At 40.4% G+C, this 24,330-nt stretch overlaps 1 pseudogene; it reads left to right on the top strand.

Moving 5' to 3' along the window:
- LOC127447997 (nebulin-like) overlaps positions 1-24,330 on the top strand; it is a 48,641-nt pseudogene that overhangs the window by 17,969 nt on the left and 6,342 nt on the right.

Here is a 24,330-nt window from a genome sequence, read left to right as displayed (position 1 = left end):
AAATAAAGTCAACCATGGATGATAACCAGAATGATGGTGTTAATGAACTGCCTTATCTTATCTTGAGTTCTTGTTCACTTTCTGTGCCATTTTAGGCTGCCTATAAAGCCTCTGGAGAACAAATCATGCACACCTACAATTTACCTGCTGATGCCCCAGAATTCCTGCAGGCTAAATATAATGCCCAGACTATGAGTGAGGTAATGTGAATTGCAAAGAAATCAATTTGAAGTTCATATGAACAAGAGGAAAATTTTGCTTGTATTAGCATATAAAATTCAAATAAAATGAAAGACTAAAATAATGTGGATATTAACAAGACTCTTGTTCTTATTGTCACACTACAAGGCTCAATGGCTTGCGGACATTGCAAAAGGCTATGACATGAAAGGTGACGCTATTCCCATTGTTGCTGCTAAACATGGAAGACACATTGCCAGCAATGTAAGTACAAATTGTGTTGATTGTGTCAAAATCTTTTGAATATGTATGAAGTATTTGCAAGAATATCAATATCTTTTCTAGCTACTTCCTTAGTGCAATATAATTATGTATCAATGTAATGGATTGATTATAACTCATTGTTCTTTGATAACAGTATCAATACAAAAAAGAATTTGAGAAGGCACCATGTCAGCTTCCGTAACCTCCAGGACGACCCCTTGATGGTGCACTACATGGAGGTGGCTAAGATGCAGAGTGAAAAGAACTACAAGAAGGATTACCACAAGGCCAAGCTGAAGTACCACACCCCTATGGACATGCTGAGTGTCGTGCAGGCCAAGAACGCCTCTAAGGTTCAGACATATGCCGGATACAAGCAGCACCACCATCACTACACCCTGCTTCCTGATGCCATGCAACTGGCGTTAGCTCGCTCCATGAATGTCAGTTCCAGTGATGTGAGTCATCCTTTTCAACTTAGTAATAATTTTGTCTGCATGGACTGCTGCTGTCACTCGACATTACATTTAGAAATGCTATTCTTTTTTCAGGTTGAATACAAGAGTGAATACAACAGCATTATGAAAGGTATTGGATGGGTCCCCATTGGTTCACTGGGAGTGGAAACTGCAAAGCTTGGAGGAAAGATTCTGAGTGACAAAAAATACCACACTCACCCCTCCAATTTCACCTTCCAAAAGCTTGTGGACTCAATGGACCACACTTTGGCTACTGCTAACAACAAGATTATGAACAAGGTAGACTACAATTTTGGCAATGTCTAATCCATAAATACTTATAATGATCTGTATCGACTTGATCACAATTCTAGTTGATTTACCTTATTGGGTTGATTTTTATTTGATATATTATCTTTTAAATGTATTTTATAATAGCAAGCATACACAGATGCTTGGAACAAGGAAAAACTGAAGATCCATATCATGCCGGACTGTCCTGAGATTATTCTTGCGAAAGCTAATTCAATCAATATGAGTGAGGCGGGTATACTGCATGTGTTTGTAGAATCTTTAAATTTGCTGCTTACAGTTCTCAGATACTTTGTGTCCAGTGATTTATTGTCATGTATTACTATACTGTGTCAATTTTTTAACCTTTTTTGTTGTAAGGTGTTTAACCTGTGGTGGAAACATGTTTTGAATACAGAAAGCCTACAAAGCAGGATTGGAGGCCATGAAGAAGAAGGGTTATGACCTAAAAGCAGATGCAGTATCAGTGGTTGCAGCTAGGACCTCCACAAACATTGCCAGCGATGCAAGTTATTTTCAGAAAATCAAATGTTTCTCTCAATAGCTTTCTTCAGCTATTACACTTTCAACTAATACTTCTCATTACAGTACAAGTACAAAAAGGAGTACATTAAAGCAAGAGGACATCATGTCGGTTTCCATAGTCTTCAGGATGACCCCTTGCTGGTGCACTACATGGAGGTGGCAAAGATTCAGTCCGATAAACTGTACAAGAAGGATTACCACAAGCTAAGCTGAAGTACCACTCACCCGTGGACATATGGAGTGTTGTTCAAGCTAAGCAGGCCACTGCTGCTCAGACCTATGCTGGATTCAAACAGCACATATCACATTATACAGTTCTGCCTGATGCCATGAACCTGGTACTCACACGCAACATGCAGATGATTGCAAGTGATGTGAGTCTCGATTGTTTCATTGCCTTCTCAATATTCATTTTTAATTTATTAAAGATAGGAGTCTATTCTTATGTTTTAGATTTTTTAAGAAATGTTTACTTCATGTAGTAATTACTTATGTGAAATCAGTTAGAACCTACAGTACACAGAACATATGCACCGCCTATATAGTCATTTTGATTTTGTTTTGAGGCATCTGTTGATCATATTTATTACATGGTGGATATGACAGCATTCTCTTCCTTTCTGTAGAACTTCTACAAGTCTGAGTATAATAATTACATGAAAGGAATTGCATGGATTCCCATTGGATCTCTAGAAGTGGAGAAGGCAAAGATTGCTAGCCGCATAGGCAGTGAGAAACAGTATCGCACACACCCCAGTAACTTCAAGTTCACTAAAGACATGTCTTCCATGGACTTGGTCCTTGCTGCGACCAACAATGACATCAAGAATAAGGTGAAAAACCATTTGGCTTAAATACTGTGCTTTGCTTTTTGTTTTCTTGGTTTATTCAACTGTATGTTTTTGTATGATGGAAAACTGACCCATATAATTTTTCCTGCAGCAAAAGTATATTGAAGCCTGAGAGAAAGACAAAACCAAGATTCACATAATGCCAGATGCTATGGATGTAGCTCTTGCCCGTCAGAATAAAGCTAATTATAGTGAGGTTAGTGTATGTACCTGTAAATATACCTTTTACTCTTCCTTTTAGAAATTGTACAAACTTGCCAATGAGCAAGCAAAGAAGAAAGGTTATGATCTACGTGCTGATGCCATCACAATTCAAGCTGCTAAAGCATCGATTGCTATTGCTAGTGATGCAAGTGTTTTCCCTTTTTGCATCCAACATGTGATTACTATGTACTTAACAGTATTTAGTGAGTTTTTGCTTTGGACTTTCTAAAGTACAAGTACAAGACAGGTTATCGTAAGCAACTTGGTCACCATATTGGAGCTCTCAGCATCCGGGATGATCCACTGCTCATGCTGACCTTGAACTCAGCCAAGATTGCTAGTGATGCACTCTACAAGAAGGACTTCAACAAATCCAAGACCAAGTTCAACCTCCCAGTAGACATGCTGGCATTCGAACATGCAAAGAAGTGCCAGATCCAAGTCAATGACAACAACTACAGAACTCACTTGCACCAGTGGACCTGCCTGCCTGATCAGAATGATGTCATTCAGGCCCGTAAAGCATATGACCTTGCCAGCGATGTAAGTATTTTATTTAGAAGAGATTTCTATGTCTAAATTATTATTCTCGTAGCATAAATAACAAATGCCAAATATACATTATACAATGACAAAATTAATCACTCTTTAAATGAAAGAGGCAAGGTAATCATTAATCAGATTTAGAAAACATCTAAAAAAAAAAAGTATGCAGATATTTGCACACACATTACAATATGATCACACTCTACTTTCAGTATGTCTACAAAGCAGATATGGAACGGATTCGTGGTTGTGGATGGGTGGCTGCTGATTCTGTACATCATGTCAAAGTCCAAAAAGCCCAGGAGATTCTAAATGATGTAAGTTTGGCCAAACAACTGTTTTCGTCCAAATCCTCGGTTGTGAAACAAATCTCTGTTATCTTACATCAATACCTGTTTCTTTGCCCCACGCAGATACATTACAAGAAGGATGCCAAGAACAACTTTTCCAGATTCACACACATTGTGGATCGCCCTGAGATTGTCCTGGTCAAGGTTAACGTCTTCAACCTAAGTGATGTAAGTATGTCTCAGAATTGGCCATTTAATCTTGTAAATCATCTTCATAGGGAAAAACTAATGTGAAGAGGTTAATTAACCAACTGGATCAATTTTTATTTTGTTACATAGCTGAAGTACAAGGAGTCCTTTAACCTGGAGAAGGGCCACTACATTGGATCTGATGACACACCACAACTGGCTCATAGTAGAGAGGTTGCAAAGATCCTCAGTGAGGTAATGTTCAACATCCATTCCAGTTATTCTCTCACCTGAACCCAGCATAGTTCGAATGTACTGTATTTGCATCTACTCGTGTTGAATTAAATTTGAGATGTTTTTGTTGTTGTTTTCCTACAAATTGTACAAAATTGGCTGGGATGAAAGCAAAGCCACTGGCTACCAGCTGAACCATGAATATATGCCAGTACAAATAGCCAAGAGGACCAGAGACATGGTCAGCAGTGTGAGTATCTTTCTATCTTCATATTTCTTAAATACAATATTATCAAATGGAAAAGTCTCTTTATTTATCACCACATGACCAGGGTCAGTGGAGTAAATCTCACAGGAACTGATAGTTGAATGCGCCTTTATGCCAATAGGGCATCTCACGCCCTGTGATTCATAAGCGAGGGCGATCGCATCAACAATCCAGTGAGAGAGCCTTTGTTTGGAGACGGACATGCCTTTTGTGCGTCCTCCATAACAGACGAAGAGCTGATCTAACAGTCTAAACTGGCGAGTGCACTCCACATATGTGTGCAATGCCCGCAAGGGGCATAATAAATGCGCTAACTGCTTCTCATCCGAATTAGATGGTGGAGAAGAGAAAGCTTGTAAGTGCACTATCTGAGCCCTAAATGGCGTGGAAAGCACCTTAGGCACATAGCCTTTTTTGGGTTTGATGGTGTCTTTCGAAAGCCCCAGACCGAATTCCAGACATGAACTTTCAATTGGCAGTGCCTGTAAATCACCAACCCGTTTGACTGAGGCCAGAGCCAAAAGCAGTGCCGTCTTTTAAGTGAGCACACGTAACTCAACAGATTCCAATGGTTCGAACGGAGGGCTCGTGAGCGACCTCAGCACCAGAATCAAGCGCCTCGCTCCCCTAAGGAACTTTATGATCAGATCATGTCTGCCTATTGAGGAGCCAGCCTCTGGGTGTGAAATGCCGAGATGGTCACTACATAGACCTTAAGCGTTGACGGAGTAAGACCTGTGTCCATCCGCTCTTGAAGGAATGTAAGGATCTCCATTATGGAGCAATTCACGGGTCCTTGCTGTGTGAAGAGCACCAATCCGCAAACACATGCCATTTTAGTGCATAGAGGCATCTCATAGATGGTGCTCTAGCCTGCAAAATGGTGTTCATTACAGACTGAGCCAATTTGGGCTTTATCACTGTGCTCCGTTCAGGGGCCATACATGTAGGTTCCACAGCTCCGGCTGGGGATGCCAAATCGTGCCTTGCGCTTGAGAGAGCAGATCCCTCCTCTGCGGTATTTCCCATGGTGGGCCACCTAATATCACCATCATTTCTGGAAACCATGGCTGGTTGGGCCATTTTGGCGCAACCAACAGAACCGTTTCCTTGTTCTCTCGGACCTTGCTGATGACAGAGTGAAGGAGATTTATCGGGGGACACGCATATTTGCTTTTTGTCGGCCACTTGTGGGCCAAGGCATCCACTCCCAGCGGGGCTTGGGACATGGAGTACCAAAGAGGGCAGTGGGCTGTCCCTGCGGAGGCAAATAGGTCGACATCTGCTTTGCTGAACATTTCCCAAATCCTCAGAACCGTCTGAGGATGAAGTCTCCATTCCCCTGCCATCGGTCCCTGGCACGACAGTAGAGTTGGGGTACTCAAGTTCGGACTAGAGTCCAAGTCACTGGATTTTACTGGACTTGTCACAGACTCAGATGCATTATTACTCGGACTCGAGCCTTTTGGACTTGGGATTTTTACATTCTGTGTATTTGATACTGCGCATCAGTTTTCACACGTATATGATGATTCACTGTCAGAATGGAAAGCCTTCACCACTAAGAAGACGGCTAGCATTTCCAAGCAGTTGATGTGCCATGCCCGTTTCACACCTGTCCAAGTGCCGAAAGCCAGGCGTCCATCGCACAGCGTGCCCCAACCTGTGTTGGACGCATCCATGGTCACCACCTTTCATCTGAAAACCTGACCCAGCATCACACCCTGCTGATAAAAAATTTGTAATTTGTAAATTTGGGTCATGGTGACGCACACATGCCCCCAACGCCAGGCGTGACTCAGTACATGGTGTTTGAGCAAGCACTGGAGAGGTTTCATGTGTAAAAGACCCAAAGTTATGACGGCTGATGATCCCACCATAAAACCCAGCATTTTCTTGAAAGACTTCGGTGGAAATGCTTTCCCTAGTTTGAACTGAGACAGACAGTGGTGAATGGTCTGGACGCTCTTGCTTGTGAGGAGCGCATGCATGCTCATGGAGTCGAGTCAAACGGCCAAAAAAGAGATTTGTTGGCTGGGGAAAGTGTGCTTTTCGCCCAGTTGACACTGAGACCCAAGCTGTTCAAATGGTGAAGTATCAAGTCCCTGTGCTTGCATAGCAGAGCCTCTGATCAGGCCAGTAATAGCCAATTGTTGAGGTAATTTAGAATGCGCACGCCGTTCATCTTCAAAGGGGCGAGCTCCGCATCAACACATTTCGTGAATGTGCACGGGACCAGAGACAATCAGAAGGGAAGGACTTTGAATTGATATGTCATCCCTTCAAACGCAAATCTCAAGAACAGCCTGTGGCGTCCTTTAAATCTATTGACGCAAACCAGTCCCGTGGGCGGATGTGCGATAAGATCCGTTTCTGAGTTAACATCTTGAATGGGCATTTTGCCAGCACGCGATTCAAGCATCTCAGATCTAGGATCAGATGAAGCTCGCCATCTTTCTTCGGAAAGAAATGGTAGCAGCTGTAAAACCCGTGGCAGCTCGGAACAACCTCGATCGCATCTTTTGCAAGGAGATTGTGAATTTCTGCACATGGCAGAGCCGTTGAGGACAAAACGCTGTTGAAGGAGGCGGTCTGTGTGCGAATTGGATCGAATACCCGTGTTCGATCATTTTTAGCACCCAATCTGACATGCCCGTGAGTGCCCGCCACGCGTTCATGTAATGGGATAGCGGGTGCTTTATATTTGACACTAATTGTGATAGCGTGCCGCTCACCATTGGGAAGCAGTTGTGCACAGTGTGTGAAATGGGGAAGCAAGACAAATTCTCAAGAATGGCCTGAGCCAAAGTTAATAAGTACACTAAGGTATGGTTTATGAGCGTACAAACATAAGAGAGAGAATTGTTTCTATGTGATCATTATGAACAGAACTCAATTCAAATGTCACAGGTGCAGATAGGCCGGAGGCCACCGTCTCTCTGCGTTTTTGAAAATAATGGCTGTGACATTCTCTCTGTGGACCGTACAGGGAATGACCCCACTGCATCTCTTACAAGGAAATTTACTACCTCGGAGCACAAAATGAGCGTGTCCTGCACTGTAACTTGGAGGATAGAGCGTTGTTGAAGCGAGGCGGCCGCTTCGCAAATCGGAATGTATCTGTAGAAATGCTCTGTAACACGCGCCACGCGACCGCGTAATGTGCGGGTGGGCGCTGAGTTTCACACGTGTGTTGAGGGGAGCTGTCATATATAAGACGGGAGGGTGGGTTGATTTTTCTTTGAGATGCCCGGGAGCACGCCACGCAATCACGAAACAAGTGAGTGGGCATGGATAACGGGCACAGCTTATCAGACGGGAGCTTCTCACTCAGAGCGCGTCACACATCCGTGTACAGCGCTAATAGTGTAAAGGCTCGAGTGAGCTAACAATAGACACCAATCACCCATGGTTATCACGGCGAGTTAGCTTGTTCGAAGAGGAAGAAATAGCTTTTTCAGCCTTCAGCGCGCACCGAGCAGCCGCTACGAGGTATGCACGCTATTCAAGCAATTCAAGGAAGCGTTGCAATATAAACCGATTCGTTCTCGGCGAGAATAGCGGGGAAGGGCGAGTCGAAACATAATAGAAAAGGCATGAGATCTAGATTCCTATTAACGCTATACTTCCGGGGGGATTCTTTCCACTGGGCACTGACAGCGCTATTTGCGTCAGAGTACAAAGATGCTAAAATATGCCTGAGGACTGCAGGCCCTCCGATCTGGGCACGTGCAGTGTAGGGCATGCACCAGGTCTCAGTAAGCTCCGTGTGAATCTCAGGGAAGAACGATACTGCTTTCCGAACCACTGTCGTTTGACGGGGGACGGTGTGCAGGAATCAGATTTAGATGAGAATTTTCCTGCTCGACAAGAGGTGACCACTCAAGGCCCAGCTCCTCAACCGCTCGCGCAATATCGTGGAGTAACTCGTATCAATGGCCAGTGCGTGCTTTTCACCCTTGCTGGGGGGAGGGGCTGCAATATCCTCCATGGACCAGTCTCCCATGTCTGATGGTGCGAGGGACACGGCATCATTATCATTGTCAGATCTGCTGAATACGACAACACCGTGCTCATTCTTAGAGGGTCGGTGTTCGTCACGTGCGCACTGCATTGGCAAAGATGCTGCGTGGGAAGATCGAGGAGCTTGTAGGGCTTGCGCCAGCGCGAGATCCTCCTCGGGTTCTTCCAGCTCTACCTCGCGGCTCCGCTGTGCTTCGCTCGAGTTGTAGAGACTCCTTGCGCCAGAACACTAGAGGAAGCGGTCGGGAGAGTCATGCGCGGCCGGCACTGAGCGTCAGAGCGAGGGACGATCCTAGAGTGAAGTGTCTGTAGAGACTCCCGTCCTCGCAGTGATGGGCAGTCCCTCAACGGTAATGAGAGCTGCTGATCAAGGCGAGATGGTTGTTGTGGCCCAGGCGAGACGAATGACGGCTCTCGATGGAAGAAAATCTGACGAAGCAACGTGTCGCTTGAGCAGCAACACTTGCGATAGCCTGCAAGCGCATGCCTAAAAGGGCGGGGCTCAAACATCATTGCAAACACAAGATTGCCGTTATGATACAAGAGCTTCAACTAGGTCGTGGAAAAGGAATTCCCCAAAGCGTTCACTGCAGTATCTCGTGAACTGAATCAATAGGGAACCTAAATATACTTTGGCCTTTAAAGTGTCGCAACACCCCCCTGTTTCTGCACAGTTGAATTCTCACCACATATTAAAATATGCACTGAAAGTGGGCGTGATCAGCAGTGGAGTGAAGGAAGAAGGGGGAGTGAACCCAACAACTGTCTGATGCAGTCACTTAGCTTTATTTCAGTAATGCAGTTAACAGCACAAAGGTTCTCACAATTGCTCGTAACAATTGTAATAATTGTAAGCTCACAATACATTAAACAGTATCACACCAGTCATTTTAGATCTGTAATTTAATACGCAAATAAATGCCAAGCCATGGCATGTACTGAAAATATGTAAAAAATAAAAAATTTACACTTTAATAACTTTTGAGACTTAAGACGCTGATTTACAAATATAAATGCTTAGATCGGTTAACACACTCACATTAAGGAATGATGGATCGATAGCGTTTGTGTCTGGGACAATCAATGTAAAACGCGTCTCAAACGAGTCCCAGTCAGAAACAGTCCACCTCACCTCATATCTCAAAACACTCACATTATAGGGATGGGCGGGACTTCCGATACTGATGTGGTATCAAGAAAATCGATCCTCACATAAAAATATAGATTCTGAATTTTATTTTTGATTTTTTAAATTTTTTTAACTAGTGATCTCATTATTTAGATAACATGAATACTAATGCATCTCATAATCTTCGAAGTGGAAAAGAATAATTATATTAGCGAATTGTTGCATGGCACCGGAACTATTTTTTCTTCCGCGCATCTTGACGTCCTCGTTAATAAATGATACCCTTATAAAACTTACCACGGATTTACTGTATTAACCATGACTAGTAACCACGACCGTAGTAACCATGTTTTCTTTTTGGCAGTAACCAAGGTTTTGATACAATTAACCATGGTTTACTACAGCATTACTGTAGTATACATTGGTAACTTAGTTTTAGTAATAGTAACCATATAATTTATAGTAACCATATAATCTATGGTTAATTTTGTGGTTTTATATGTTGCTTATACTTACTAATTTTTAAAAGGTAAACAAAGCAGCTTAATAATTTTCTGCTTAGGCCTATACATATATATACAAAATTTAAGTAATAATTTAAGTTACTAATTTTATCCAAATAATTCGTAAAATTCAATTTATTAGAGGTAGGCCTATCGTTATTGGTATCGATATCGGCGATATTGGCCTAAAAGTACTTGGTATCGGATCGAAAAGAAAATAAGTGGTATCGCCCATCCCTATCACAATAAATGTGTTCTGCGCGAACATTTAAAAGGTGGGCCCGCCCTGTCCCTCTGTGAGCAGCGCTGGGGGTACTTGCGTCACGGTATCAACTCACTATAAACTCTCTCAACTACGTCTTGCCACGCCAGAAAAAACATAGTTTCTGTAATCCGCACCAATTTGTTAAAACATAAAAATAATAACAAGGTCATTTCTGTCCAAAAAGATTTAGAGAAAGGACACTGATAAAACAAATGTAAAACTGATTCTTCTTCCATTTTACAAAAGGAGCACAAGGGGGATACATTTTCAAAAAACATGTTTAAAAGCTTATTGCAAAGGTAATATTTGTGAGTAATTTTGAAATGAAGTTCTCTAATTTGATTTGGGATAAGAAGTTTGTAAGGAGAAATCCATAAATTACTTAAATTAGAGTTTAGGTAATAAATACTCAATTTTGAATGTGCTTTAGAGAGAATTACTTGATCTGAGACAAGAGCATTTCTAATGAAAAAATGATTACATTTCTTGTCTAGAATATGAGTACCATTAACTGAAAGTATAGGAATGTGATTAGACAAGCTAACATAACTTAGGCACGCTCTAATTAAAGATTTTAAGCTAAGTGGGATACTTTTAATCTCCTTATTGAAGTCTCTTATAGAAAACGAAGCACCCTTCAGAGTAATAAGTTCATTAAATGAGAGAAGCTCCCCTTGATTATTGAAGAGATCAGAAATAAAAAGGACATTTTGTGCCACCCACTCCTTCAAAAAAAAGTGATTTGTTGCCAGACAGAACATTTTCATTATTCCAGATAATACAAGTGTGGGGGGAGAAATTATTTTGAAATGCAGTCTTCCAGGATTCAAGAGCTTGTTTATGAAAATTTGAAAGTTTGATGGGTAATTTGCAGCATTTAAAATTACAAGATAATAAGAATTTAAGGTTACCACATTTCTCAAAAATCAGATTAGGGATCCAAAATCAGGGTAAGTCACTATTAGAGTTACATTTCTTTATCCAATTAATCTTAAATGTCTGGTTGATAATCTGAAAATTCAGTGCATTAAGACCACCCTCCTTATAGGTTTTTACCAGAGTTTTTCTTTGAACACGTCCTGCTTTATTTTTCCAAACAAAACGAAACAGCAGTGAGTTTATAGATTTGATCATTTATTTATCTACATGTAACAAGAGAGCAGGGTATACTAAACGTGATATGCCCTCAGCTTTAGTCAATAAGACTCTCCCGTAAATGGTTAAGTCTCTCTGCAGCCAGCAGTTAAGTATGGCATCATTCATAAACAGCGGCAGATGGCGTGTAATTTCAGTGGCATCATTCATAAACAGTGGCAGATGCCGTGTTTTGTCTAATTTTGGCTGAAAATTTTGGTGAAGACGTTCGGAACCTAATTTACATATGTCAATCCCAAGATGATTTGAGAGGTGAACTAATAATTTCTGTTTCCTGTGTGAGTAATACATAGCGTATACTGCTGTCACGTGACAAAAGAATGAACGACTCGGACCAAAAGAGCAGAGAGGTGAACTAATAATTTCTGTTTCCTGTACAGCACCTATGCGGTTTTCACGTAAAACAAACGAACAGAGATTGCGCAATGTACATGCGCGGCCAACACAAAATGAACGAATCACTCTCTGAGACTACTCGTTCTTCTGAATCACATAAAAGATTCGTTCAAAATGAATGAATTGCTCATGAACGACCCATCATTACATAAATTAACCCTTTTCCTCTTGAAATTAAAAATAACAAATGTTGATATTCTCTTTACTTGTGTGCAAGACATATATACCTGTTAACATCTCAAAAACTGTGTAGTAGTGTTTCATGACCCTTTAAGGATCTCCGCTTGTGGGATGCAGACCTAAAAGCTTCTAATAAAAGCCCAGATCTTTAACCACTAGGCAACAGCACCATCAAATAACACTGGTTAAGAAGTGATTTAAACAGTGTTTTTTGATTGTTGATTATATTTTATTGAACAATGCAGGTCAAGTACCATGATGCCCATGAGAAAGCCAAAGGCCACTACATGGCTTCCACTCTGGTTGACTTCCCAGAGGTGGTCCGCTCTGGTCACATGGAGAAAATGAAGAATCTGGTGAGTTGTTGTTATGATAACTAAGCCTTTGTTCTAAGATTGCTTTACTTTGATGTCCACTTGTATTGGTATTAGTCGAAAACATGACTACTAATTTTAAAGTTCAACTCTGCATCCAGTTTCTTATTTCATGAGATTTTTGTTGATTTTTCCAATAGAGAGACTACCACAAATCCTACAATGAAACCAAAACAAAGCTCCACATTCCTGCTGACATGATCAGCCATGTGGTTGCAAAGAAATGCCAGGACATCCTGAGCGATGTGCAATACCGTACACACCTGCACCAGTGGACATGCCACCCTGAACAGAATGATGCCATCCATGCCCACAAGGCTAATGAGATCTTGAGCGATGTAGGTTACCTCAGTTTCACTCACTGATGTTAAACCAACATTATTTATTTATTTATTTATTGCTTTATCTGGCCTTTTAGAAAGCTATATTTGATGAATTTCCCCCTGCCAGGTGTTTTACAAAGATGACCTTAACTGGATGAAAGGTGTTGGCTGTTATGTCTGGGACACTCCTGAGATTGTGCAAGCCAAAAAGTCATATGAGCTACAAAGTGAGGTCAGTACCAATTTTCAGCTGATCTAGTAATTAACAACAAAGATACAGTTTAACAGAAGTTATGATTCTACCTGTCTTTATGTTTTTCTTTTTTCTACACAGATCAAGTACAAAGCAGAAGGGAAGAAGGAATGGAACAACTACTCCATTGTGACAGACACCCCTGTGTATGTGACTGCCATCTTGGTTAAACTGAGGTTTGTACAGTTTAACACCTATGAATTCATTCATTCAAACCCTTGAGTTTTCTCTGGAGAATTTAAGTTGCAGGTTTAAACTATACTAAACACTTATTTTGTTTTATTTTATATCCACAGTTGAACTACAGAGAGGCATACCATAAGGAGAAGCACATTTACACCACTGTTCTTGATACCTGTGACTATGCAAGATGCTACAACCTGAAGCAGATCTATAGCACCGTATGCCTAAGTGAAAAGATTCCGGAAATTTCTATCAAATGTTTTGTGTACCGTTGCTCAGCGTGTCATTGAATATTCTATTTATGCATTCAGAAAGCGTATATTCTGCCACTTGGGACAAGATCAAAGCCAAAAGCTACCACATCCCTCATGACTCCCATGCCTTAGTCCATGCCAAACAGCAGAAGGTCGTCCTGAGCAATGTGAGTCCTTACTAAATTCACTTTTCCAGTGCTTACTAATGCCTCAATAAAGAAAAATTGTATAATTGTCCTCTACATTGTTCTAAACCTCCTTTGGTTTGTGTAGGTTAAATACAAGGAAGAATATGAGAAGTTCAAGACCCTGTACAGCCTGCCTAAGTGTTTTGCGGACGACCCAGCTACTGCAAGATGTATCAAAGCTGGAAAACTCATATTGGATGTGAGTTATGTAACAGTTGTATAGGAGATCCAATTTGAAGACATAATTGTTAACTTAAAACACTTTGTAACCCCTTGGTATGTCCTTTTTCATTAGCGCCTGTACAAAGACAACTATGAGAAGACCAAGGCAAAGATCCACGTACCTCCAGACATGCTTGACATAGTATCTGCACGCAACACTCAGAAGACGGTCAGTGAGGTTGACTACCATAAATACTTGCACCAGTGGATCTGCCTGCCTGATATGCAGGTGTACGTGCATGCCCGCAAGGTCAACAAGCAACTGAGCGACGTGAGTCATCCCTACTTCAGAGACACAAATATTCAAACATCATTTGCAATTATGGTTCATATATTCTGGTTATTTTCCTGTGCAAATGCCAACATGGGAGTTTAGTGCTAAATGAGATTTTTAACTGGTTTGACATTGCATCTCATCTCAGATCTTCTACAAAGATGATCTCAACTGGTTAAAGGGTATTGGCTGCTACACTTGGGACACTCCAGAGATTCTACGTTGTAAGCAAGCTATGAACCTGCAGAGCGAGGTAAGTGTACAGTTGACTCATTTCATTTTCTAACAGTTTACCCCTGTTCTTCCCTAAGGTTGGGAATCGAGAAAAGGATCTTTTTCAGAAAACCGGTTCCATTTTTGACACAATACGGCAACTGAATGATTTTCATGACTTTCGGTCCCCTTAACGGTTCTCGAACATGCATTTTTCACTTTGCTAAAATATTAGGACAGTGTTGCCTGTGCTATCATTCAGAATTACTGCACGTACTCCGAACGAATTGCTCTTATGAGTCTTTTGAATCTACAAAAAACATAACTATGCAAAACACACAGCACTTCCTATGAAAGACTGTTATTATCCGGTGCTTTCTACTGAATCAGAAGCTTACAGAACTGCAAGTTAATTCTTTTGTCATGTCCGACTCGGTATAGGGATGCACCAATATATCAGCCACCGATATTTATTGGCCAATTATTGACCAAATTAAAACCAATGGCAAATCAGTTTTAAGCCTGAAAACGCCGTTATGAAACCAATGGTTCATTTATAATTAATTATCATCAAACTTTGTTAAAACAATAGCAATATGGTCTTGAGCGATAACTAAAGCTTGAAAGGCTTCATTTAAAAACGGACTGCAATCAGCGCTTCAGTCAGCATTGTGTAAGCAAATGGTGCCTTGTAGGGGTCTGGACGTCATTATTCATTATCCATTATACGATGATACAACTTAAAAGGATGTTTTTATTTTTCCATGTGGTTGAAATTTCCATGGGATTGCCCAACATATGCATAATGTGAATTTGTGATGTTCTATTATATACAATACAAACATGTAAAATGTGAGTTCTGTTGTTTTGAACAAAATAACCTTTTTTCACATCAGTCATCATGCTGTAATATTTAGTTATTTTCCAATATTTTTTATCTTCTATTTATCTTTCATTTTGGCTCACTTTAAAATGGCCTGTTATGTGTTCAACAGATCCAATCCATGTTCAATGGAAATAATTTTATGTTAGAACAATAAAAAGATTTTGTACCTCTTTGTACATTTTTAAAACATAATTCCTGACCAAAACAGTGATCTGATTACAAAATAAGGTAAGTGGCATAATATCGGTAACGGGCAATAGTTTTTTTGTTAAAATCGGGATCAGTTTCGGCCAAAAATGTTCATAACGGTGCATCCCTAGAATGAACTAAAAAGTGTTATGTGTACTAAATTATTTAGTCCTCAAAAGTTAATGGAACTGTTAAGAAACTGGAATTGTTAAGAGGAGTCAGACTCAGAAAGGAATCGTTACATTCCTAACAATTGTCATTCCTGCTCTTCTATCATCTCTCATCTTGTCCTCTACTCCTGTGTAATTTTATCTTTCAGAAGCTGTACAGAGCTAAAGGAGTTGAGCACTTCAAGCATTTTTCTGTGGTCATGGACACCCCAGTCTATGAGACATGCAAGCAGAGTGCTCATAACTTGAGCGATGTAAGTTGCTCTAAAACCACAAAAATGCATTTTGGCCTACCTTCTCTTACATTTAATTGAAACAGAACCTTCTAACTCATATGTTTATTGTCTAGCTCAACTACCACCACGACTACATCACAAATGTTAAGGGTAAAAACACTGCACCTTCTGTGACTGTTGATACCGAAAGGGCTCGCCAAGCCAACTACATCCAGAGCGACGTATGACATCTCTTACCAATTCATAAGATAATTTACTGGTCTTTCCGTAGATGTATGCTTCATATCTCTTGCTTTTTTTCCAGAACTTCTACAAAGAGGCCAATAAGAACTTTATGCCTACCGGCTACGCTCTACCTTACGACACTCCACTTAACAGGCAGGCCAAGGCCAACAGCACTGCCACCAGCAGTGTGAGGAAACAACTCAATAACCAGCCTCCAAAAATAAAAAAAGAGATGTAATGTTATGCATATGTCTCATCCCTCATTTGATGTTCCAATCTCTGTAGGTGAAATACAGGGAAGCCTATGATCAGATGAAAGCCAAGAGCTACAGTACGGATCCTCAAGGCATCAGCTTTGTCACCATCAGGAAGGCAAACAAGGTCACCAATGAAGTAAGTTCAGAATGGCTATCCAAGTTCATAAAGGGATAATTCACCCAAAACTGAAAATTCTCTCATCATTTACTCTCTGCTCTCTTATGTTGCTCCAAACCTGTTTGATTTTCTTTCTTTCGTGGAACACAAAAGGAGATGTTAGACAGAATGACAGCCTCACTCACCATTCACTTTAATTGTATGGAAAAATGCAATGAAAATGAATGTTGACTGAGACTAACATACATGCCTATAACATCTCCTTTTGTGTTCCATGGAAGAAATAAATTTGTACAGGTTAAATGAGAATGAGTAAATGACAACAGAATTTTATTTTTTGGGTGAACTATATGCTTTTCAGTTTAGAAATGGTAACTTTATTACACGTGAAGCATCAGCTCTTAGATACGAGTTATAATGTCTGATTGCATTTTTCTCCTAGCGACTGTATCGTGAGAAATATGAGAAGGAAAAGGACAAGATCCACTCTGAGTATGACACCCCTGAGATCAGACAGGTTAAAGCCACTCAGCAGGCCATTAGTGATGTAAGTATTTCCATATTATTTGTTAAAAGCTCTGAGCATACAGTATCTCCCCATTTTACACCACTAAATTATTAGTTGTTCTAATCAGCAGACATTGCACATTTTCCTCTACAGCTGTACTACAAGGAGAAGTACTACAACAGCAGAGGAACTCTTCTGCCCCAACCCATCACCCCACAGCTGATCCACTGCTTCCATGTTAATGAGATCAGCAGCGATGTAGGTGTCCCTCATATGTGCACTTAAATATACTGTTACACATTACATACTGCAACTGATGCACATTAGGCTTTTTCTGCCTTGTCATTTAAGTGATCACGATAATAATCTAGAATCTAGAATAATAATGTAGAATGTAACATTTGTGGTAACTTTGTTTGACTCTTCTGCAGCTGAAATATAAAGAGGATCTGCAGTGGCTGAGAGGCATTGGCTGCTTCATGGTGGACCCCCCGGAGATGTATCCGAATCCGTGAGATCACCAAGTATAGGGTAATTATTAACTCAGTTTTAAATAGCACTATTATGAATGTCACAATTCATTGATTGTAATTAATTTTGATGATATAGGACTTTTTGTTGCTAATCAGGATTTTCTCACTATACAAATTATATCAACAGTGGAATGCTTTGATTAACTGTTAAAAGATCAGGAGAAATTTCACCATATGATATTGTGTTTTCATTTGCACAGTACCAGTACGTTGACCTAGTATCCAAGGAGAGGGCCTTCTTCACACCAGAGTCACATACTCCACTCTTGGATCATGCCCGGTCCATGAAAGTTGTGTACAGTGAGGTAATTTGTGCTTTTCACAATATTGAGCTTTTTTTTTAGCACTGTTTAACATTAACTCAGGTACAAAAAGTACAAGGAACAATATGAGAAGATGAAGCACAGGTACACTGCCATCCATGACACACCCATCCTGGTTCGTTCCAAGAAAGCCTACCTCAATGCCAGCGATGTAAGTTAACCAGATGGTTCATTTTTCACTTCTGTGGCCTGGTCAATATCAGCCATAGAGCATTGACATTCTGAACCCTTTCTCTCCAGTTGCGCTACAAGGAGACCTTTGAGCTGTCCAAGGGACACTACCATGCTGACAAGGATGCCCTGGATATTCTTTGTGCCAAGAGGGTCAGGGATGACATCAGTGAGGTCAGTCAATCTAGACATTTTTTTTTTTTTATTTACTTTGAACTTTAACATGGTTTAGTGAGGCACCCTGTCACTCACTCTCTCCTTCTCTCACAGGTCAAATACAGGGAAAAGTACATCAGTACCTGGAAGTCCATCACCGACCGCCCTGAGTTCATCCGCAGCAGGATTGTGAGGGACTCCATCAGTGATGTGAGTATAGCTTTATACCTTCTTCTCTAAGTTTAGTCATGACAACTGTCTAAATACATTTATGGTGTTAGAATAGATATGACAAGTTGGTAGGTTGAGTTTTGGCAGACTAAATCTGCTTACGCTGCTGCTGCACGATCAGACATGCATACAATCCCATCGAAGCAGATCTAGACAATTGATGCTGGGGAGGAGGAGGGTTTCAGAGAGAAATCTCTTGAAGCACGCTGCAGTGAAACCAGCTTACCTGCAAACAAATTAGGCGATTTAAATGTCAGACAAAGAGTTGATTGGCTAACAGATTTCATGTTAAAAGACCTTTCAGCTTGGGCCAAAGAGTATGTGAGTCAATTGGCTAACCGAATACACTTACAAAGGACATATCAGCTTGCACCATGTAGAGTTTCATTGCTGAACTTAGGAATATTTATCTTATAATTCATCATTGCCAGCTCATACTGTGTTTGACATAGACTTGCAGTGTCATTTAACCACTTTCACGTGTTGTTATCTACTTCAGATCAAGTACAAAGAGGATCTAGACTGGATCAAGGGTATTGGCTGCTACGTATGGGACAGACCTGAGATGGTGCAGGCTGAGGCAAACAAGACCCTCTACAGCGATGTAAAGAGCAACCACAGCCCCAGACTTTCAATAATGTCTTCAACAGATGTGTTAATGAACAATTGTTAGCCCAGTTAATGACGGAATATATCAGATTTGATAGTAAATACCATGATGCATGTAAAAGGAAATATTTTTTTTTATTCAATTCAGTACCATGGGATACTGTATATGAAAACATCATTGTATTACAATCTGATAAGGTCACTGTGCCATAGTTCCACCACAATAATTTTTTAAGGTCTGCCTCATACTCTTCTATCTAATTTTTGTAACAGAGGCTCTACAAAGCATCATTTGAGAAGAACAGAGGCAACTTCAAGTACACATGTGACACGCCATTCTTCGAGGCTGCCAAGTATGCTTCTCTTCTGATCAATGATGTCAGTGGAAGCATGACCTCAGATCATGCCACAATAGTATATAAAACCCTATATACAATGAGAAAAATGAAGAATAAATGAAAATACAATGCATATTTTAAAAATGTTTACATAACCTGTGTTTTTCCTCTGCTTCTAAACTGGGTACAGCTGTAAATGTAAACTATTGCAATATGCCTATTATGTTATTGTCTCAAACTGTTGTCTGTTACCTTTATTTTTTCTGAAAATCATTCATAGTTTATAAGAACAATACTTGGAAAAAAGGCATATGTTTACTAATTTCATCTTGAGTTTATCTGGCATTATGGCATTCTCTCTCCTCTGGATGAGTGCTCATTTCTCACTGCTCTTGAGGTAGTTGTCTTTAATTCCTGTTTTGAAATCCCGAGCAGAGGTCCTACCGTGCCAGCTATGAGAAGTCTAAGGACAAGTACACCATAGTTGTAGATGACCCTAGAAACATCTTGACTAAGGAGAACAGCAAGATGAGTCTGGTAAAGCCACCAGCTCCAGGTTCCCCTATGGGTCCAACACCTGCTACAAGGACCAGAGCATGAGGTCATCTCCGATCCATTGGATGTTTCTGTCGCATAGCCTCAACATCACTTTATTGTTTCTTTCTCTCCTTTGATTTAGGTCTTGCTTCAGTGCCACTCATCTGTGTATTCCAGATAGTGCTTCATTTGAACAATGCAGTAGTAGATGGTTTGGAGGAGATCCTGAGTTAAAGGTTAGGGGTAAACATAAGGGGTCATGGTTGATATTCCATCCAGTACTGGCAAAAAAAAAATAAAAAAATACCTTCAGTCTTACTCTTTTGATGTCGCTTATCTGGAGTTCACAGTTTGTTGCCGATCTATTCTTCCTGGAGTTCGGGAGCCACTTTCCGATCCTCTAAAGTCTCTGTCTTTGTGGCATGACCTGTTTCTGTGTGTTTGTGTGTTTTCTCAATGGATAGGAAAAATATTGATTTAAGGCCAAGGAGTTACACAAGAATGGCTGCAATGAGCTGCTCCACCCTGACATCCTCAATGCCATATACAACTCCGGCATGAGGAGTGAGGTAACCATCTGCCCACAGGCAGTCATCCAAGCCACTTTAGAATTTCATCTCTTCATCTCATCACTGCAGCCCTAACTTCAACTTTAGTGGATCGGTAGAGGATTAACAATCACTACATTTGTACTACATTTTCCACCTTACCCTGCTTTTAAAGACATCTAATGACCACTGCCCATAACTCCAAAAGATGTGTTAGGAAGGACAAGGATTTAGTCAAAGAAGGTGATGTTTCAGTTGCTCACATATACTCTATGGGTAAATGGGTGTTATGGTAGAAACAACAATAACTGAAGTTAAAGTATTTAAATGAGCTTAAAATATAAATGTTCAATATGGAATTGTATGCTTTATAAGCAGTGTTACAGAAGTAATAACAAGAGGCTACAGCCCCTAGCGTCAGTCCCTAGTGTGCCTCTTGAGGCCAGGGAAGTGAGGTTTACACATACCGCTCAGCTATCACGTACCAGCTGGCTCCCGTTACACATGCTCTCCTCTGGATAGATTTGAGCAAGTGCCATTTTATTTGAAGTTTGTTATGGCATTTGTAATGCTTGAATATGTTAGACTGGCAAAAATCTTCCCTAATAATGCATGAATGTTGGCATTAATTCTACAACCTAAATTTTTCCCTGCATCTTGATAAGTGATTTCCATTTGTAATCAACTATCCTATAACTTATTTTATAATGCATACTTAATTGGAATGCAAATTGTTGCAGAATTTGACTTGTGTTTCATCTTCCTCAGTGGAAGTACAAAGAGCAGTATGAACGTGCCAAGTCAAAATACACCCCAGTGCTGGACACCCCTGATTACCAAGTTGCGAAGCGCAGCAAGCAGACCAGCGATGTGAGTATCATCACCACCTGCTTTCTACCACCATTTGCCTGTGCCTGCACCCAAAAGTCATTTATTTCCAGATTATAACATTCATAGATCTTCTAAATGCTCAGTCAATTTAGATTTGTTTAAACTTGAGAAAATAATCACCTGTCATGGTACATGTATGTCAGTTTATTACATTTTGGTGTCTTTGTTCTATTCTTTAGATAATCTATAGGATGGAATACAACAAGACCAAAGCACGAGGTTACACACTTGGTCATGACACTCCTCTGAATCAGCACATGAAGAAAGTCAAGGAGATCACCAGCAATGTAGGTTTACCATACTTTCAAATAGGAAACAAATTCAAGTGGAAGTCAGCATTCTTAAATCCAAACCCCTGTTTTTGCAGCTGAAATAAAAGGAAGTGTATGAAAAAAACAAGGCTCATATCAACATGGCTCCTGACGCTCATGACATTCGTGCCACCAAAGAGGCCTACAAGAACATCAGCAACGTAAGTCTCCATTGCGTGCTTGATTCCTGCTGTAAGCATTTGTGTAGTTCAGTCACAAAGCAGTGTTTGATTGTTTGTGCATTTCCTACTTCTAGCTTGAGTACAAGAATAAATACGAGGCCACCAAGAACAAGTGGATCTGGACTGTGGAAAGACCTGATTTCGTCCATGCGGCTAAGAACAGCTTCTAGCAGAGTGATGTTCGTATCTTTTTTCATTCCACTGCTCTCATTTCAATTGCAGTTTGAGAGAAAATAACTGCAGATTAATGAATTGATTTTTTTTGCAATTCACAGGTTGAGTATAAGTACGATAAGGAAATGCTGAAGGGCTGTGTAATGTCCATCACAGATGATAAATGAACACTTCTGGCTAAGAAGAATGCTGAGCTCACCAGTGGTGTGAGTGCCAGATTTTTAAATGGAACACTTTGGAATCAGCATACTGCACATGTAAATGGCTAGTTATAACTAATGAAAAACTTTTGGTTCTTCAGGTGAAATACAAGGAGAAGTATGAGAAGGCAAAGGGTCAGTACCAGGCTGTTCTTGACACTCCTCAGAACCTTCATGCAAAATCATTGGCTAAACTTTTCTCTGAGGTATGGCACAGATCCTGCATGCAAATTTTAGATGTGCTTAGATATAATAAACTGCTGTGAAAGTAGTTTTATAATTAAATGTATAACCTCCTCTGCAGAGCAAATACAAGGAGGCCAGTAAGAAGGATCTCCAGTCTGGCGGATTCACCACTCTTGCTGAAACCCGTGAGACTGCCCACGGCAAAGAGGTTGCCAAAATCACAAGTGACGTAAGTGCAGATGGTCAATTCTTTACCCTAGTGTAAGAGTTTCTTATGTTTATATTGTGCATTTACAGTAGTAACCACACATCCTAATGTCTGGAGCCAATTTGGGGACTTTTGTATTTCGAATCAGAGAAAACATTATTTGAATGTGAAAAACAGGAATGTAAATGAAGATAACATTGATGTTTTCTTGTTTTTTAGCTACAAATCTTCTTTTTAAAGTTTAAAATTTTCTCAGGTTCAGGGCCAAATGTTTGTCTGAAAAAAACTGTGCTTGCTTCCTGAAGACTTAAGACTTTTTCAGATTTAAAGTACTTTTTCAGGTTGAAAATATTTTACTCCCTATTCTGGCTCCATATCCTTATCTCTCATAATTGTTCCACAGAAACTGTACAAGGAGAAGTTTGAGAAAGAGAGAGGTAAGTCCAATTACAACAACATGGCTGTTCCCCCCGACGTACAACATGCAATGGATGTGGCCAAGAACCAAAGCAACGTAAGAAACTAAGAATAGCCTCAAAGAATCTGCCAAAAAGAATAGCCTCAACATGAGATCTTTACGATTTGAAATTCCACGTCTCTCCTCGTGTAGATTGCCTATAAGCAGGAGGCGAAAGCCAAGTTGACGTACACTACAGACCGTCCAGACATCAGAAAAGCCACTCAAGCTGCTAAGCTTGTCAGTGAGGTGAGTGTCACTCAAAGTATCCAAATAGTAAATGGTTCAAATTGTTCATTGTTATCATTAAAATCACTAGTGGTTGCAATATGCTAATCATTTTTTAAATCTATTTTTATTTTCTTGTAGGTGGGTTACCATGACAAGGCTCGGCAGGAGGCCAGCCGTGGTGAAACACTGCTAGGCCGCCCTGATATTGCTCTTGCCACTGAGGTGTCTAAGCTGACCAGCCAGGTAATAACGTTAGCAGCCTCTTGTGACTTTAGACATGGTGCTGTCCATAGACTTTCTGTTTATTTAGAGAAAATCCCACAATAGCACAAGGAATACAGGGTTAGTTTGAAGTCATATGCTATGTATTTTGACACTGCAGATGAAACAGAACTTTTGGGTTTCCTCACATTGGTATCTCTCTTCACCTTCATGGCAACTGCATGTCATCAGTATGCAGTAGCACTCTATGGTAACTGTAGTAGTAAGTAAAAACGCCTCAGCAGTGCTTCTTATGCCCATCAACATTAACACTGCCATTGTCTATGTGAGCCACTATCTATCTATCTATCCATCCATCCATTCTGTTCTCTCCCATTCTCATTGATGTTACCCTGCCATTTCACTGCACTTTTTAGGTGGTGGAAAAGCCATCCTTCCATGGTGCTGCCTCCTATGACACTCCCCAGATGCGCCACATTAAGAAAATGAGTGCCCTTACTAGTGATGTAAGAAGGGTCCCTGGCCCCTGGTGCCAACAATTGCACTTCTCTGTCTGTCTTGTGTATTTCTTTGTTGTATTTCCTTCTGACTGACATAGTTTACCTCTCGTAGTCCAGTGGCACTCAATTTGATCCGTTTTGATCAACTTTTTAAAAAAAATTACACAAGTATTATAGACATTGCATTATTTCTTAAGTATTTTTTATTTTATTTTCTATGTTTCTTGCCCACTTATTTTATATTCCCACCATTTGGTTTTTGTGTCTATTTGACTTTTTACTTTGTTTTTCTCAATCTTTTAGTATGTCTTGCAAGCTTTTGCCTAGTTGCTAAGTGTATGCTTATAGCCCAGCACTCCATCAGTTTTTTGCAGTTGTTTTATTTATTTACTTTATTTTATTTTCTGGCATGACAATAGTTTTTGGATGACCATGACCTGAACTTCATACAGTATCTCTGGTTCAAATTGTCAAAAC

Source organism: Myxocyprinus asiaticus, chromosome 11 (assembly GCF_019703515.2).
Source record: "Myxocyprinus asiaticus isolate MX2 ecotype Aquarium Trade chromosome 11, UBuf_Myxa_2, whole genome shotgun sequence".
NCBI lineage: Eukaryota > Metazoa > Chordata > Actinopteri > Cypriniformes > Catostomidae > Myxocyprinus > Myxocyprinus asiaticus.
The sequence above is the reverse complement of the archived record's forward strand: the minus strand, read 5'-3'. Positions and strand labels throughout refer to the sequence as shown.